General features: G+C 38.7%; 1 pseudogene; it reads left to right on the top strand.

Annotated features, from left to right (window-relative positions):
• Positions 1–2,430: 2,430 nt before the first annotated feature.
• Positions 2,431–3,050, top strand: LOC132041493 (syntaxin-112-like; annotated as a pseudogene).
• The last annotated feature ends 16,292 nt before the right edge of the window (positions 3,051–19,342 follow it).

Genomic DNA, 19,342 nt, shown 5'->3' on the forward strand with positions numbered 1-19,342 from the left:
TTTAGCGACAATACAATTTTGTAAACAGTAGCCTCTTTTTTGTTTTCCCTCTAGCAACGACCAAAATCCGTCGCAAATATGTCACAAATATTTTTCTTCCAATTTTTTTTTTTTTTTCAATTTTTAAATACACCTGTTGAAACATACTAAATACAAATTAATAAATACCCTTAAAAATCACTGACATTCACATAAAATAATATTCATAAAAAAGATTCAAAATAGATAGCAGAATTCTAATCGTTAAGTCCAAAACACCGACAACACCAAGCTATCAACTACCAAAAGAACCCACACATCCATCAAGTATTGTTAGTGCATAATTTTGTTCTTTCCAACAAAAAGCGAGATAACATAAAAACTAATGCATGGGTGAAGGACTACGATCATCATCAGAAACTAAAGGATCAACTTCGTCAACGTTAGCAGCAGTAGGAGGAGGCACTATGGGTGTCACAACTGATGGTACGTCGATAGGAGCATTTGGATGATGTGATGGTGAAGAAATCACTCCGCGTGCCTTCTCAATAAATAAAGGAAGCAAGCGATCAGTCAGTGCAGGAATCAATCGCATCACTAACTCCTCCATATTTTCTGTCGGTGCTGATTGAGAAGTTGAAGGTGGTGCTGATGTTGAAGCATTAAAGCCAAAATTGACGCAAAGATTCGGCCTATAATAACTTTGTGCTTGAGATCCAAGACCATATATTCTTCTCTTCCTTGTTCCCCCAGCAGCTTCGTAATATGCTTCACATTGATCAATATCGATCGAGACTCGATTTTTCCCGTAATATTTCTTGATATCTTTCCCGTAATAAGTAGTGAAATTAAAACATCAAGAATACGTACTAACCATTCAATTTTACCAAATAAAAACGTAAATGAATTCCAAAGATAAGGGAGCGAGATATTTATCCATTTTTAGTTGTAATTGAAGTCTCATGATGACCAACAAAAAAGAGTTTCATACAACTTGGATATAAATGGTCATATACACTGTCTCATAGTCAAGTAACAGAACATGAAAACAAAGACAATAAGAGTTCCTAAACAACAAATAGAAGGACAATTTCAGGCTATTTCCTACTGATTTAAGTCATTAATGATACTACTTTTCAGTTCTTCCTGTCCAGTAGACTGTTTATATCAAGCAACAGCAAATTGACCAACATCAATAGGATATGCAGCTTCATGAATAAAAAGTAAAATAGATATACCAAACAAAAAGCAAATTATGCATAAGCACATTCATAAGGGGACCAAGCAGAGATCCTTATCAACAATTCAACATGTAGAACAATGCAAGTTATACCTTGAATTCCCCAAAATAAAAATCTCTAGTATCTTCCGAGACACCTTTCCAATTGATTCCATTGGGATCAAGTTGATTTTTGAAAGATGCGGATATGGTATTAGAGCATTCTTTAGAAGGTTCCAACCTGCATAAATTTGAAAACATTATTTCAAGGCCTACCACAAATTATATATAAAAGAAAAAAAATACAAGCATGGACTAACCCCGCAGGAGTAAGAGTAACAAGTGTAAGTGTCCGCTGCCTACGGCGACTACTGGACTCTTCTTCGCTGATAGTGTTGCTCTGATTTGATGTACCCTCATTGGGTCGCTCGGATCAGGTGTAATGGGAGATAATTCAGGGATGGTTGGGTTACTACCGTGATCTGACGCTTGAATCGGTGGCGTACCTAAAGTTTGAACATGGTTTATAGGACCTGGCCCACCTACGGAACTTGTACCACCTTGTTGAGGACTAACTGTGGTGGGAATAGGAATGGTAGGCATGTTTGCATGACGAGCAGAATTACTCCTAAGTGACGACTTTCCTACACGACCTTCGCTACCTCGACCTTTTCCTCGAGCCATATCTACAAAAAAATGTGGACGTGAGGAAATTAAAGCAACCATCAGTAAAAAAAGTAACCAGTAAAATGCAAGTAGGCTGCTAGTAAAGAGGTTTTTATACAAGCTGTTTGCAAGTCTACAAATATGACTAATCATGATATACAAAATCTGCAGCTTGTTACACAAGCAAACCTACAATTTATAGTTTCTATTATGAGAGGCGATTGCTACCACATGCAGGAAACTGAGAGGTTTAAATTATGGTTGCTGATGCTGCCCATCAAGATTATTTTTATTTCAGCAATTGTACAGGACAGTGAAATTATTTTTATTTCAGCAATTGTAAAGGACAGTGAAACTTTCAAATATTTGTAACTCCTGAGAATTCTATCCCTTTCAGCAATTGTACAGGACAGTGAAACTTTCAAATATTTGAAACTCCTGAGAATTCTATCCCTTTCTCTTTCCAAACAGTTCCAAGAAGAGGGAGACAGGCACCATTATCATCATCTTCTCAGAGAAGAACACAAAGCTCTTCGAAATTCGAATCTTCATTAACTGGAGTAAAGATGAACGATCTCATGACAAAATCGTTCTTAAGTTATGTTGAACTGAAAAAACAAGCCCACTTGGATCTTGACGCAGTGAAGGGTAACATTGAAGAGATTACTAATCTCTTAACTGATCTTCAAAATCTGAATGAAGAAACAAAAACTACTCATGGTCCGAAAATCCTTCGTGGCCTTAGAGACAGAATGGATTCTGATATGGTATCTGTCCTTCGCAAAGCCAAGATTGTCAAGGCAAAACTTGAAGCACTTGATAAATCTAATGTCGCTAATCGGAAACTATCAATGGCGTATGCAGAAGGGACTGTTGTTGATCGAACGAGCCAACAGAGGAAGTGATTGAGAAGATGGTGTCGGAAGGAAGTGGGAAAGTTGAAATATTTTTAGAAAAAGGAGAGATGAATCTTGAGGACAAAGATAGGCATGAGGCTGTAATGGACATAAAAAGGAGCCTGGATAAACTTCATCAAGTTTTTCTTGATATGGCTGTTCTAGTTGAGACTCAAAGTGAGAGCAGCATTGATGACATTGAGCATAATGTGGCCATTCTTTGGAAGCTTCATCGTGGTGGAACCAACGATCTTTCTATGCTAACAGCACCGAAGAAGGGAAGGACATAGTTATGTTGGGTGTGGCGGTGGTGTTGATCATTTTGATTATGCCTTAATTGCTACTTTGATCTCTTGACAATATTTCCTCGTACTTGGAAACACAATGTCAATTTGTTTTAGTTTTCGCCTTGTGAGGCAACTCGTTATTAGATTCGGTTTGTAGTTCCTCTCATTTGGCCTTTCTAAGCTCGAGGATATTTTCATTCTTAGAGATAGTTAGAAATGTTTTGAATGCAATAATCATGATGTACGATTCATTTCATATTGAATCAAAAACTGGAACTAGCAGTTCTTTAAAAAAAAAAAAAATCGTACAGGATCTAGAATTGCTCATATTATATTACAAGGATCAATATATTATATGCGAGGATCAATAAACAGACCTGAGGCTTGAACCGGTGGCGCACCTAAAGTTTGAACTTGGTTTATAGGATCTGGCCCACCTATGAAACTCGTACCACCTTGTTGAGGACTAACTGTGGTGGGAATGGGAATGGTAGGCATGTTTGCACGACCAGTAGAATCACACCTAAATGAGGACTTTCCTACACGACCTCCGCTACCTCGACCTCTGCCTCGAGCCATATCTACAAATAAATGTGGACATGAGGAAATCAAAGCAACCATCAGTAAAAAAGTAACCAGTAAAATGCAAGCAGGCTGCTAGTAAAGAGATTTTTATACAACGCGTATTGCATAATATAATTCAGACAACCAGATGGAATACAGCCTAGGATTTGCACTTCTTATGCCAAAATCTGAATTTTACAATTACTATGAAGAACTAAATATTACCAAAACTGCTACTGCTGTAAGTTTTTCATCCACCAAAGGAACAAAAATGTGGTGAAAATAGAAAATTCCAATTGTCACAAACCTACGAATAACTTATAGTTGGAATCAAACCCATGAAACAATGTCAACCGGTTGTACGGGTTTGTTTATAGTATCGAGCAAATGATGGTTCTGTCAAACTGCACATATTAACAATGAGTGTAGATGTAAATTAAAAATAGATCATCAAAACCATGTTTTTACAGAAAGTGAACAACTGTTTATATAAATTAGCTCTCTTGAGCTTGATTTTAGAGTTTGTTTCTGCCAAGGACCGACGCTTTTGTTTCAGGCAGCAACGTCTTGCTATTTTTTCTTACCCTTAGAAATCTGTAGAATTTGAATACATTTGTAGAAGCTTCACATGGACAATGATTTTTACATGTACAAAGTTATACAAACATACAGAGAGAGTTACACTTCAAAGTATGTACAAGAGATGAAAACATTCAGTTCAGTGACCTGTAAGAAGATATAACATCATAACTAGACTGTAAAAAGTCAAGGATCTTGACATGTATATTTAACTAATGTAAGTTTCCTTGCTTTTCATAATGAGAGAGAGAGAGAGAGAGCACCTTCTAGCGTGGAAAATGCCCTGATCACAAATGTAAAGGTTGAAGGGAAACGGAATGGTTGATCAGTTGCTATAGCAAACAAATCCTGCATTATCGTCCTCTTGTTACATTGTGAAACATGCAAAGATAGTTTGAAGTGAAACTAACACTTTATTCTTAAAATTTCAGTATTGTAGCTACAACGGTTAATTGTTTGAGTACAAGTTTTTGCAAGTCAGCTGAAAAGTATAGTGAACGTGGTTTAGACACACTAGTGAGAAGCTAATTTAGCAAACTACGACACTTCCTCTACTAACTGGAATAGCAGAAAAGGACCCAATAATTGTGCAGAAATTAGCGGTAACAGATTGCTCATCACCTCAGATGAAGAAGCTCAGAAATCAAACAACCAAACAAAGGTAGATGATCAGGAAACAGCAGAGCAGAAAACGGAAAGAGAGTTAAAGCACACAAATTACACACAATTTGAAGCGGCCACTTCATCGCCAACATAGCTGAAGGGCAATTTAGGACTGCGCATGTGCAACAGCTATTATCTGAATCAACACGTGTTAGACACGAAGACCAAAATTAAGATTGAAATTACAAAAGTAGGCCTTGGTCGGCAAGCCGGCAAGACAACAGCCAGCTGCTTCCAAGCCTCTTCTATATATTAGTAATTACAAGAAACATTGTTGAATTCCAATAAAAGGGAAAATTATACATGGTATGACACACATGATCAGTTAACAGTTTCTAAGGCTAGATTACATTTGTCATCACCAGTAACCTAGTACCAACATATCACAAAATTCAACCCTCCATCTAGGACAATCAGAATTAAACGGAATTACTGAAACAACCAAATCTGATAAGGAATCAGCTTGAGGCACTCCCTGATAAAAGTATAAATGAATATGTAACAATTGAGATGTCCAGATGACTTTAATTCATGTACGGTAGGTCTCACGACAAAAATGGTCAACCAGAAGACAGGGAAAGGAACTACATATATAGACATGAGGAGAAGATTTATTTGAGAATGAAATATGAGAAGATTCTAAGGAATCCTCAGTTAAATTCTCAGAGCTTGTCAACAGAGGACTAGTAGGCTTCTTCTTTATTTGAGAATGAAATATGAGAAGATTCTAAGGAATCCTCAGTTAAATTCTCAGAGCTTGTCAACAGAGGACTAGTAGGCTTCTTCCCTCAGAAGGGCCTCAGACCTGAAACTAACTATCCATTCCTTTTTATTCTAGCTATGGAGGGCCTCACCAATATGCTGGAAGCAGTCACTTAATTGTTGGTTTTTAGTACATCAAGATAAGATTTGGAATTTTTGTGAAATATTAGGAATTGGCTACTGGTGTGGTAGAACTAATGAAACTGCATATGCGGTTTGGTTTTACTACATTTAGTAATTGGTATTAAGTTGTTTCCAGGATCTCAAATTGCAGCACCTGGAAATCTGCAGCATAGCATGAAGTTCACATTGCAGAATTTCAGAAAATGCAGAATACATGACAACACAAGCAGTAGTTTTCATCAAATTCAATTTTGGCAATACTTGCTCATCAGTTGTAGAAAAAATGTAGCAGTTCTTTGTCGTCAACAACTGCTATTTATCATTTTATACAAATCAATAGTCAAGTTATTGTACAGAGAGAGAGGAGATCAATAAACTTAAGTGAGAAGAACTTCAATAGCAGGCAACAATACCTCAACAACAGCAGCTAACAACAGCAGCTAAAATGCAGAACCTTCAATGAGTAGCACGTCAATGAATTCTGACCAGCTAACCTTGTTACCGCTCATGTAATTTCGTTGAGAAAGTGCAAATTGGATAAAATTATCTACACCGGTTACAAAGCTAGAGTTTATACCCCCTCGGCCATCCAACCTATCGTACATCGAATCACGCTCTAGATTATTCATGTTCCTATTAATGTTGACATAAACAAAGCAATCAAATTAATGTTCTGTCTTCATATCATTAATACAACCGAATGGCCTCTAAATGGAATAACAAGCTGAAATAACTTAGTGAAACAGAACATATCATCCACCTTTTAGTTAAATATATATATATATATATATTTATATATATATATATATGACAAACCGAAACAAAGCTAAACTCGAAACAAAAAAAAATCGAGTAAGAAACCCGCCTCACTAACACCGATTTCAAATCACGAATACAAAAAAAAAAAAAAATCGAGTAAGAAACCCTTACTTCACTAACACTGATTTCAAATCACAAAATATAAAGAATGTTGAGTTCTTCAAGCTTTTTCTCGACATGCAAGGAATTAAAACAAACTTTAACCACCAAATAATATTATCCTACAAGGTTTAGCACAAACAAAGGTCGAATTTCCATTTTCATCAGATTTTGGCCCAAATAGAGATTCCCAACACTTAACCTTCAAATAAATTATAAACCCAACAGTTTTCAAGACACCCAACTTCGATTTTAGCAAAAAAAAAAACACTTAAAGATGCTCTGTCCTTTAGATAATAAGCAAAAAAACATAGAAAAATCAAAACATACCTTTCCTTTAGATAAAAGATGCAGCAGAAGAAGAGAAAAACACAATAGAAACCCTAGATTCACATTATTTTGATCTATGTTGTGCTCTCTCTCTCTCTCTCTCTCTCTCTATGTTAGCAATTTCGCATACTCTCGCTCTATATCTGTTTTGGGTGTGTTTGAAGTGAAACGAAATAATGTGTAACCTAGGATATATCTTTTTTTTTAACACTTAACGACGGAATAGCGACGGATTTTATATTCCGTCGCAAAATAATACATTGATTTCTTTTAATGATTAATATTGCTACGAATTTTTCCGTTGCTGCAATATATATTTTTTTGGAGAAAAATTAAAAGGCCTAGCGACGGATTTTTCGTTGCTGAATCCGTCGCTAAATAAAAATAAAATTTGTCGCGCCTCTTCTGTTGCTAAATCTGTAGTGAAATTTAGGGCGCCAAAATTTCGCGCTAATCATTAGTGACGAAATTCAGTTTTCGTTGCTAATCCGTCGCTATATAATGAGATAAAATTTTAGTTGCTTTTCTCGCGACAAAATCAGCAATCCGTAGCTAATCCGTTGTTAATTAGCGACAGAATATGGTCTGTCGCTAATATTCCGTCACTAAACGCTGGTTTTTTAGTAGTGTGTCTGGCCGTATGTTGCCCAGCTAACCGAGACTTGTTTTCGTCAACTCGTTTGATCTCCGATCCTTATGGAACCTTTTTAACACTTGTTCAACACCTCAATACAAATCTAAGGGTCGTTATAACTCTTTCCCAAAATATCGTTAGAACGTCATTAACTCGATACTCGTAATTCTTGTCCGACACACAACATATGACTTGCTTTCCTTAGCAACTTTCTTTCCTTATCTTGAATGTCTTTGGAAATCTTAATTAGGACCCTTAAATGCTATTTCTCACTTATGAAACATCATATACATCATGCCCTTCGTTAGTCTATTCACTGTATGCTAACTGGAAATTTTTCGTGGTGTAACATTTTGGAAAGTCGTTTTCGCACTCATCCGACCAATGAAAAGGCACATTCTTCTCGAGTCAACCTAGTTAGATAAGAAGCAATAGCTGAAAACCCTTCTGTAACCGACGATAGGAGCTCGCGAGGCCTATGAAACTTTGAATCTCAGTCACGGAAGTAGGCCCGGCCCAATCTCAAGCTGCATCAATCTTCTTTGGATCTACCATAATGCCTTCACTGGATACCATATGCACCAAGAACGCCATCGAGCTAAGCCAAAAATTCACACTTCAAAACTTGGCATACGCTTTGTTTTCCCTCAATAACCCAAGCATGATCCTTAAATGCTTCTCATGATGCTCCTTAATACGAGAATAAACCTAGATGTCATCAATGAAGCAAATGAAGAACGTAATCAAAATAGGGCTTGAAAACCCCATTCACCAAATCCATAAGCATTGGTAAGCCCAAAAGACATCACCAAGAACTCATGGTGATCATAGCGTGTCCTGAAAGCCGTGTTCGGAATATCCTCCGCCCTAATCTTCAACTGGTTATAGCTCAACCTCAAATCAATCTTAGAGAAGATCCATGCACCCTGGAGCTGATCAAATACGTCACTAATGTGGGGTATTAGATACTTGTTCCTGATTGTAACCTTTTTCAATTGCTGATAATCAATACACATCTGAATAGTACAATCCTTTTTTTAACAAACAACATGGGAGCACCCCACGGGGAAACACTCAGCATAATGAAACCCTTGCTCAACAACTTTTGTAACTGTTCCTTCAATTCCCCCAACTCAGTTGGCGCCATCTGATATAGAGAAATAGAATTAGGTCGAGTCTCTAGCTCAAATTTGATGCAGAAATCAATGTCTCAATCTGGTGGCATACCAGGCAAGTCTGTAGGAAAAAATCTCAGAAAACTCTCCCACTACAGGCAATGACTCAAGAGAACCAGTACCCATGCTAGTATCCCATATATGAACCAAATAAGCTAAACACCGTTTGTCTACTAATTTTTTCTCCGGAAGAAACGATATGATCTTCTTAGGTGTAGGGATAGGAATACCCTTCCACTCTAATCTTGGAATACCTAAAAGATTCCCAACATGGATGCAGGCATGACACTAAAATCGCATGATACCTAGATAGACGCTTATAACGAAAAAAATATTAAAGTTCACCATATCCAAGATAACCAAATCTACCAAGTGTCGCACCCCGTGAATGTAACCACACAAAACCTATGGACCTGATCTACTATCACAAAATTGCCAATAGGAGCAGAAACACGAATAGGCACATCAAGCAAATCACAAAGCATTTTCAGACCCGCAGAGTAATAAGTGGACAATAAGAGAAAGAAAAAAATAGATCAAATAAGACGAAAGCCTACCAATGACAATCGAAACAATACCTATGATGATAGCATCAGAAGCCTCATCCTCTGGCTTACCAAGAAAAGCATAAAAATGGGTACGTTCACCCTTAGATTGTGTGCTTCCACGACCACCACAACCTATCTGAATTCCACCCCTCACTGACTGGGAGCTGCCCCTACCTGGCAGATGACGACCCCTGCCAGTCTGCGAACCACCTCAACCAGAATGTCCCCCTCCTCTAGTTGGTGGTTCTGAGGGCCTAGATGCCGGCAATCAGGAACCCTTCTGGGCTCCACTTTGTCTAAGTCTTGGGCACTCCCTATGGAAATGCCCTGGCTCCCCACACTCATAGCAAGTCTTTCCTGACATGGCGTGTTGAATTGACACTGAATAACCAGAATAGTCTCCACTATTCAAGTACCGAGAGTTAGACCCTCTAGATGTCTATCAGGAACTATACCCTCTGTACCATGAAGAATCACCTGCTGAAATATGAGGTGCTGACTAGATGGGGTGACTGGAATGATAATAATGACTCCTTCCGTAGTGTCCCCAACCTCTAGAAGAACCACCGAAGCTATCGAATTTGCAGTCCCTCTTCTCGCCAACTCATTCGTTTACCTGACCCCTCCCAGACTCACTTTCTGCTACAGTCCACCATTGTCTGAAACGAAGCCCCGGAGGCCACTATCTGTAAGGTCGCCAATCAAAGCAGAAGGGTCAAACCCTTCAAGGACCGTCTTACCCTCTCAGCCTCTGTGGGATGTAACGACACTGCATAACGGGCCAAGGCATGACATATGGTCTCATACTCTGTTATACACATACGCCTCTTCTCCAAGTTTGCGAACTCATCCCTCCTCCTGTCTCTCAAACTATAGGGACGTACTTCTCTTGAAACACCTGATAAAACTAAGTCTATGACAAAGGTGGCAACCCAGCCACTCGACACTTCATATAAGATCTCCGCCACTGTTTGGCATCCCCAACCAACTGAAAAGCATCATAGTCAACTCCGTGCAACTCTACTATCCCCAACTTGTGAAGCCTCTCATGACAGCAACTAATGAACTCATAAGCATCCTCATCAAGGGTGCCGTTGCACCAGGGAGGGAACATCTTGGTGAATCTGTCAAACGTTTTCTGCTCCTCATGGGATATCACTGGTCTAGCAACAGGTCGAAGAATAAAATCAGCTAATGCAATCGCATTAATGCGGGGAACCACAGCGGTGGCCCCGAAGAATGAAACCCTGTAGCAGCTATAGAATCAGGAGTTTGAGCTCCCACTATAGTCTGAAAACCATCTGGAGTAGCCGGTAAGATGCCCACATGGGCCATACTATCAAAATAACCCATCACACAGAACAAGGCCTCCCGAAGGTCAGGAGTAGCAACGAACACAAACTCTTTCAGCGTAGGTACGACCACCTCAGCCGGAATCGGCTCCTCCTCCTGAATGTCCTCAATATCCAGAGTCACATTGTCACACCCCAACCTTTGTGAGGTATGATGGCACCCGGTACCTGGTTAGGACCGAGCAAACCAAACTATAACTAGCAACATCTATGTCCCGAAAAACAAACAAGGCCAATGAGGACAACCTGTGAACATAATGATATCATATATAACAAACACTGGACCATCTTCGCCAACATATGTTTCTATGACCAGCAGCCTAAAGGCATACATATGTATAAGTACAAGGGCCTACGAGGCCAGCATTACGACCGACATGATATGACTCACCGTGTGCATGACTCTGTCTGCAAAACCTCTAAGAATACATAATCGTAACATATATATATATATATATATATATATATATATATATATATATATATATATATATAAGTTGGGACAGGGCCCCGACGTACCCATAACCCGAAATACATATACGACATACTGACTCGGCATTGCTCCGAAATGAAGAGGAGCTCACCAATCCAAGCTGATACTCAGCAAATGTCACGGTGCAATCTTCCTGTCAACCTGTCTGAGCCTGCGGGCATAAACGCAGCGTCCCCAAGAAAAGGTAAGTCAGTACGAAATAATGTACCGAGTATGTAAGGCGAAATGAAACATAATAATAATAATGTCATACTGTAGAATAAGATGGATAAGAATCAACCTGTGAACCTTTGACTTACCAGTGAGGTCTGAAACCTGTGTGATATATAACCTCTTACGCATGATCGTAAGCATCTTTATGTATCTATAATATTACTGTACTGATCAGAATCTAGTGTATAACCACATCTGAATGACTGTGCACCTATGCATATCATAGTCCGTCCATAGGGCATACAACCTTTCTGAATACAATAAACGCGATGCAAATGCAATGCAATGCATGAATATCATATATGTATGTATATATATGCCTTTACCTATTTGCTCTATAGAGCATCATATAATATCGGCCCCTTCGGGCATCATAATCATCATACACCAGCTGATCAGGTGGTTTGCGTATATAATGTCATAGCCCTTCCCATGCCCCATAATATCGTGATGCATAAGTATATAAATATGTATGTAAGAATGATGCATGACAAGACTTATGAAACTCGGAACTCCCTTGGGAGTGCCTTTCTAGTCGTTACCTTCCTACCTTGTTAAGAACATCCTCTTATTATCATACGCCCCTTTCAGGACTTAGAATCCTTATGAAAATGTATACAAAATATGAAACGTTATATGTATGCCCATTCGGGACATAGAAACTCAAGACATGATTAATACCATCATATGGGAAACAAAGACATAAGCTCTTACTACTTCTAGGAATAGAGTCATTACGAGGAACGTTTGGTTACATTTTGTTGGTTACATTTTGTTTCCATATAGACCATGCCAAAAGAATGAAGGAAAGGTTATCCTTAACATGCCTCTTGTAGTCAATATGCACTCAATAATGAAATCGCCTTAATTAGCACTTCAAACTATAACAATGATAATACACCCATCAACTTTGGGAACACTAGTATATGATGTATATCAAATGATAACTCGTTTCTATAAAGAATCCGGTAGCATCTCCCCTATTTTTATCACGTCCTCAACTCAAAATTAAGAACCACAACATCAACAACAACTTACACAAGCTAAACTCTTAGAATACCAGCCACCACAACTAAAAATACACTCCAAATAAGTCCACACAACAACAACAACAACTTATATGATTTCTTGTCATTAATCCCGTAGTTCTAATCTCCCAATTTAGCTATGGCCTGGATGAATTTAAATACATCTAGGAGAGGGGAATTGTTACCTTACATGGCAAGAATTACTCTTCTGCCACCTTACTTCACTTCGAAGAAACCTCCGATTTGTTATTATCTGGAGGAAACCTACGCGTTTTGCTTCAGCGCAAGCGGACATCTCACACCTCCATACGTTGCTGCTCCTATCTTTCAAAAGGGAACTTTCATAATTTAGGTTGACAAGAATGAACGTATATATATATCTCCACACTAGCAAAAATGTTGCTGGAACATATGTATATTTTTTTCCAAGTGATAAATATTCATCCAAAAATATAGTTAGAGAATAAAATCTCCATACTAGCTTAAATGTTGCTGAAGCATATGTATATATCCAAGTGATAAATGTAGTTATAGACTACTAAGTGGGCTGCGGGGCCCACTCCCTTTTGCAACCACTTTCACATCATGACATGTAGACTTATAGATGTCACCGTTAGAAAGTTACTTAGTGTCTTGCTACCATGGTGCCATGTGGCCATTAATCTTCATACAACTTTATTCAATAATTCATCTCTCTCCCATGAAATTCTCATATTTAACTAATTATACCCATAATTAATTCCTTAATCTCAATTCACTTAAATAACGATCATTTTTCAACACACTTCATATACTCATTATCATGATCATTTGACATAACACTAGTCCATAGCCTCTATATACATACACCAAATATTATTTTCAATCACCTTCGTCACATTTGTTAAGTCCTTAATTATTTCTGGGCCTCAAACTTTTATACACCAATCTCTTTATTTGCATACGCGAATATGACAAAAATTCCATACAGTCCGTATAACTTGTTCAACATCCCAAACTTTGACAAAACTTATTTTCTCCGATTTGTTTAACCTTCATGACACTTATTTATCACTTGTTAAACATAGCATAAATACTTATAGACTTAAAATAATCTTGTCTTTCAAGCTTATGTTGATTAACTTACGACAAATTCAACGTATAAAAGTATGGGATATAGCACACATCCCTAATGGGGCCCTGAGCAGGGGTTGGTGCTCAGCCCCTAGCTGTTACAGTAGCACAGCCTCTGCCCCTGCCATGCCTCATGCCACGTCCCCTGGCTCGTCCACGAGCAACGACCCTGATAGTGGGTACGGGTGTGGGTGCGGGCTCCATACCTCCAGTAGAAGCCGATCACGTCCTCACCATCTGAGAGAGAATAGAAGAACGAGGTTAAGATACAAAATTTGAAAAACTCGCATGAAAAGATTGGCCTAGATATCAATCGGAAGGAACTAGCACAAAAGGGAGAAAGAAGTCGAGATTTCCTAAATGTCCCATAGCATCACGAGGATGGGTACTGATGCCTACATACCAATCCACATTACTCTATTTGACATTGCTCTTGTACTCTTTAGATTGATGAAACTAGGAGCTATGACACCAATTTGTCATGACCCATTCACGGTCATGATGGCACCTACACCTTCCCACTGGGAGGCGAACCATCCCCATTGTCTCAGACACAATTTTCAATGTAACAAAGATTAAGATTTAATAGCAATATTATCCTTAAGCCTCACTAACATAAATACTAGAAAGATAATAGTACATATCCCCAAAATCTGATCTAAGTCGTAAAAGAGCAGTAATAAAAGTCCATTTTATATTTCCACTAATTTAATTCCATTTGTATTTGTAAATATATATAGTTATTAGATATTTTTTGTAATAACTGATTTTGATATTCTATACTTTAATAAGATGATTTTCTCTTTCTCTCTCTTCGAACCTTCTAGGGTTTTCTATGTTTTTCCGCTAAATCTGGATCATTCTTTGAGTTATCATGAGAACAGTTAGTAGTTGAAAGATAGTGTCTACGTACCTCAAATACCTAAAACTACCCTAGAAAATAGACAATATAAGTAATTATGTTTTGTTATGTAAACGAGATATATTTTCTTCAGTGCACATGATGATATCTCAATATAAAAACTCTCACAAATAGACTCGAATATGTGAACATTACTTGTGTATTAAACAAAATTAAAATTTGTGTTGAATGAGGCCTATAAAATCACAACTTTGTGAAGCAACTCAATTGTCACGAACCAACTCACGGATCATGATGACACCTATACCATCCCTCCCGGGAGGCGAACCATCCTTAAATCATTAATAATTTTAAGGAAGAAAATGCGGAAGGTAAACGCAACAAAATACTCCTTAACATTCATAGAATATATAAATAAGTGCGGAAGTTACTTAGATATTACAATCCCAGAATCTTGTCAGAACTTGTACAAGTGCATCTAAATAATTATTACAAGTCTGGAATACTGAAAAGTAACAACTGTCTTAAAAGGAAGTAAAGACATGAAATGAGATAGAAGGAGATCGAGGGTTGCAGATAGAATATGAAGGGTCACCCTGAAACTCAAAATCAACTGCCTCAGGATCAGACGCGAGACCTAGAACTAGAACTTGGAGTGGTATCTGTACCCAAAAAGATGCAGCAAGTGTAGTATGGTACAACCACTAGTACTTGTAGGCATCATAGGCGGATAACAAAAGGAAAACATATATACAACATTTAAAGATTGAATCTAAACACTCGTTACAACAATTCAACCTAAATTCACCAACTACGCCCTAAAGTCCAATAACACCACAACACACATAAGAACATAGCACGTAAGACAGTCAGAGATACAATGCAAATATGAAGGTATGAATACAATGAGATGCAATGCAATGGCCATATGTCAAACTTGGGACACACACGCTACGAGCTATGCCTCATAGTCATGACCCATGGGGGACTCGCAAGGTCCTTATACCTTGTTGCGGCGTTCAACCCGATCCCTTGTTGCGGCATGCGATGCAAAATGTATACGTTGCGGTGTGCAACCCAATCCAAAATATATATATTACGGCGTGCAAGCCGATCCCAAATATATTTGTTGCAGCATACAACCCGATCCCAATATATATCTATATATTTATGGGGGTGTGTGTGTGTTTGAATGAATGAATGCGTGCATTAATATCAAGTTTCAAGAATCATATACGAGAAGATTGATTATCATAAGTATACCATGGACAACTCAAATATTTCCACTCAAGGAGCAACATGGATCATTGTTTCACAATTTGTATAAGTCATGAAGTGATGAGGTATTCAAATACAAACAATTGCAATTATTTATCAATGATGGCTCTAATGGCCCACATAAACATCAACTATACCAAACCAGTGGATTCTTCACCACAACCATGCCAGAAGGCCGTAGTATGCATTCCCCGTCTCAATCAGTAGATATAACAACAACCCAAACAAATACACCACTACCTAACCAAGTGCTCATCACGGTCACTAAGGTAGGACCCTCATCACAACCAATACCCCTTTAATATTTATAAACGATATATTCTCTCCAATCAAACTCTAAACATAAACCATAGCCTACCTCAAAGCCAAGCGAGCGCCACGAACCTTCAAGCCAAGCTTCACCCTTCAGAATGATCGAAGTCTAACAAACTTAAATTCTATGTCAAATTTTGATCTAAGGATACTCAACAAAATGTAAAAAGATTCGGGTCCAAAAAGTCAACCAAAAACCCTAATACATCCCTGAAGGTCAAAACGGTAATTTTATTGAGAAATTGAAGTTAACATGATCAAAGAAGTAACCTATACGGTCATACTAACCCAACAATACCCGTATTCCCAAGCTTAAATTGAAACAAAAAAATAGACCCAAAATAATCAATCCCGAACAAAAAAATGACCAAATGAGTTGTTACATCCGATACCAATTAAACAAAAATTGGCCCTCAAACGGAAAAGACATAAAGGGAAAGTACCTGAATTGATAAAGAGCTGGGGGTATTACTCCGCATATGCTCCTCAGTCTCCCATGTAGCCTCTTTGACTAGGCGGTGTTTCCACTGTACCTTTACTGAAGCTATCTCCTTTGATATGAACTTCCTAACTTGCTTATCCAAGATTGCCACGGCTTTTCCTCAAATGATAGGTTCTGATAAAAAAACCACCGAGTCCTAATGGCTTCTATAATACCTGACTGAATGGTATTTCTTCAATATGGACACATGAAACACAGGGTGAGCACCCATTAATCCAGTGGAAATGCCAACTCATAGGTTACCTCACCAACATGCAGAAGTTGCTCAAAACGACCAAAGAGGCTCATACTTAACTTACCCTTCTTCCCAAATCTCATCACACCCTTCATGGGCGAAACCTTCAATAGAACCTGATAACCATCCATGAATTTCATATCGCGAACCTTTCGATCTGTATATTCCTTTTGTCTACTCTGATCTGCAAGGAGCTTTCCCTGAATCAACTTCACCCTATCCAAGGAATCCCTCAACAAATCAGTACCCTAAGGTCTCACCTCAAATGCATCGAACCAACAAATCAGGAAGCGACATCTCCTACCATACAAAGCCTCAAATGGAGCCATATAAATACTCGAGTGATAATTGTTGTGGTAAGCAAACACTGCCAAGGGCATGAACTGGTCCTAATGACCACCAAAATCAATCACGCAACCCGCAACATATCCTCTAACACTTGAATAGTCCTCTATGACTTACCATCCGTCTACAAGTGAAATGCGGTACTAAGCTTTAATGAGTCCCCAATTCCTTCTAAAAAGTACCCAAGAAATGGGAAGTGAACTGAGTGCCTTTGTCTGAAATGATCGATATGGGCACCCCACGCAACCGGACAATCTCCCTAATGTAGTTCTTGGCCAAAATATCTGAATTGTAGGTAGTCTAAACCGAAATGAAATGCGCGAACTTGGTCAATCTATCCACCATAACCCAAATAGCATCAAACTTGCCCAAGGTCTTCAGTAGCCCTACCACAAAGTCCATAGCTCTCCTCTACCACTTCCATTCTGAAATGGACATCCTCTGAGTCATACCACCCAGTTTTTGCTTTGCATACTTAACCTGCTGGCAATTCAAACACTGGGATACGAATTCTACTATATCCCTCTTCATCCTACCCCACCAATAAAGCTTCTTCAAATCACCATACATCTTTGCAGCACCAGAATTGATGGAATATCTTGAACTGTGAGCCTCTTCCTTAACAAACCTAATCAAACCACCCACACGAAGAATGCAAACACACCCCTTTATCCTAAAAACCCATTCGCCATTAAGAATCGCTTCCTTTGCCTCCTCTCTCAGTACCTTATCCCAAATTTTATAGAAATTCACATCCTCAACCTGTTGAGTCTTAATCTGCTCCAAAAGTGATAACCTCCCCTCTACACAACCCAGAACCTTGCCTGGTTCCAAAATATCAAGCCTCAGCCTACTATTAGTTAAAGACTGAATTTCTATAGCGCAGCTTCGCTCCTCAACAATCAAAAACGCCAAGCTACCCATATTCACCGCCTTCCGGCTCAACGCCTCAGCTACCACATTAGCCTTGCCCAGATGATAAAGAATGGTAATGTCATAATCCTTGAGCAACTCCATCCACCTACACTACCTTGAATTCAAGTCTCGCTGATTAAACACATGTTGAAGACTACGATGATCTGTGAACACCTCACAGTGAACTCCATATAGGTAATGTCTCCAAATATTCAAAGTAAAAACTACCGCAGCCAAAACCAAGTCATGAATGGGGTAGTTCTTCTCATGCACCTTCAACTCCTCGAACAATATGCATCACTTTGCCTTGTTGCATCAACACACAACCCAAACAAATTCCAGAAGCATCATAATAAATCATAAAGTCATTTCCCTCCACCAGTAAAGCCAAGATCGGAGCCGAAGTCAATAAAGCCTTGAGATTTTGAAAGCTCTCCTCACGCTCATCAGACTGCTAAAAATCATAGTCTTCTAGGTAAACCAATTCAAATAGGAAGCAATAGATGAGAACCCCTTCACGAATCACCAATAATACTCATAAGACCCATAAAACTTCGAACCTCTATCACAGAAGTAGGCCTAGCCAAATCTCTAACTTCCTCGATATTTTTTTTGGGATCTACGATGATGCTCTCCTTAGACACTACATGTCTCAAGAATTGTACCGAGCTAAGACAAAACGCGCACTTCAAAAATTTAGCATATAATTTCTTCTCCTTTAACAAGCCAAGCACGATCCTCAAATACTTCTCATGATCCTTCTTGCTACTAGAATAGACTAAAATGTCATCGATGAAGACTACCACAAAGGAATCCAAATGGGTCTTAAAACCCCATTCATCAAACCCATAAAAGCTGTGGGGGCATTGATAAGCCCAAAAGACATGACCAACAACTCATAGTGACCATGAATGCTGTAATCGGAGTATCCTCTGCTCTAATCTTCAATTGTTGATAATATGATCTCAAGTCGATCTTAGAGAAGACTGATGCACCCTGAAGCTAATCAAACAAGTCATTTATGCAAGGTATCACGTACTTGTTCCTGATTGTAACCCTGTTCAATTATCAATAGTCGATACACATCCGCATGGTACCATATTTCTTCTACACAAAAAGCACGGGAGCCCCCTAAGGGGAAACGCTAGGTCGAATGTATCCTTTACTCAACAAATCCTACAACTTCTCCTTCAACTCCCTCAACTTTTCTGGGGCCATACGATAGGGCAGAATTAAAATAGGTTGAGTGTCTGGCTCCAAATCAAGGCAAAAGTCAATATCCAAGTCATGTGGCATACCTAGCAAGTCTGTGGGGAAAACCTCTGAAAACTCACTAACTACTGGTACTGAC

Source organism: Lycium ferocissimum, unplaced genomic scaffold (genome assembly GCF_029784015.1).
Source record: "Lycium ferocissimum isolate CSIRO_LF1 unplaced genomic scaffold, AGI_CSIRO_Lferr_CH_V1 ctg10499, whole genome shotgun sequence".
Classification (NCBI taxonomy): domain Eukaryota; kingdom Viridiplantae; phylum Streptophyta; class Magnoliopsida; order Solanales; family Solanaceae; genus Lycium; species Lycium ferocissimum.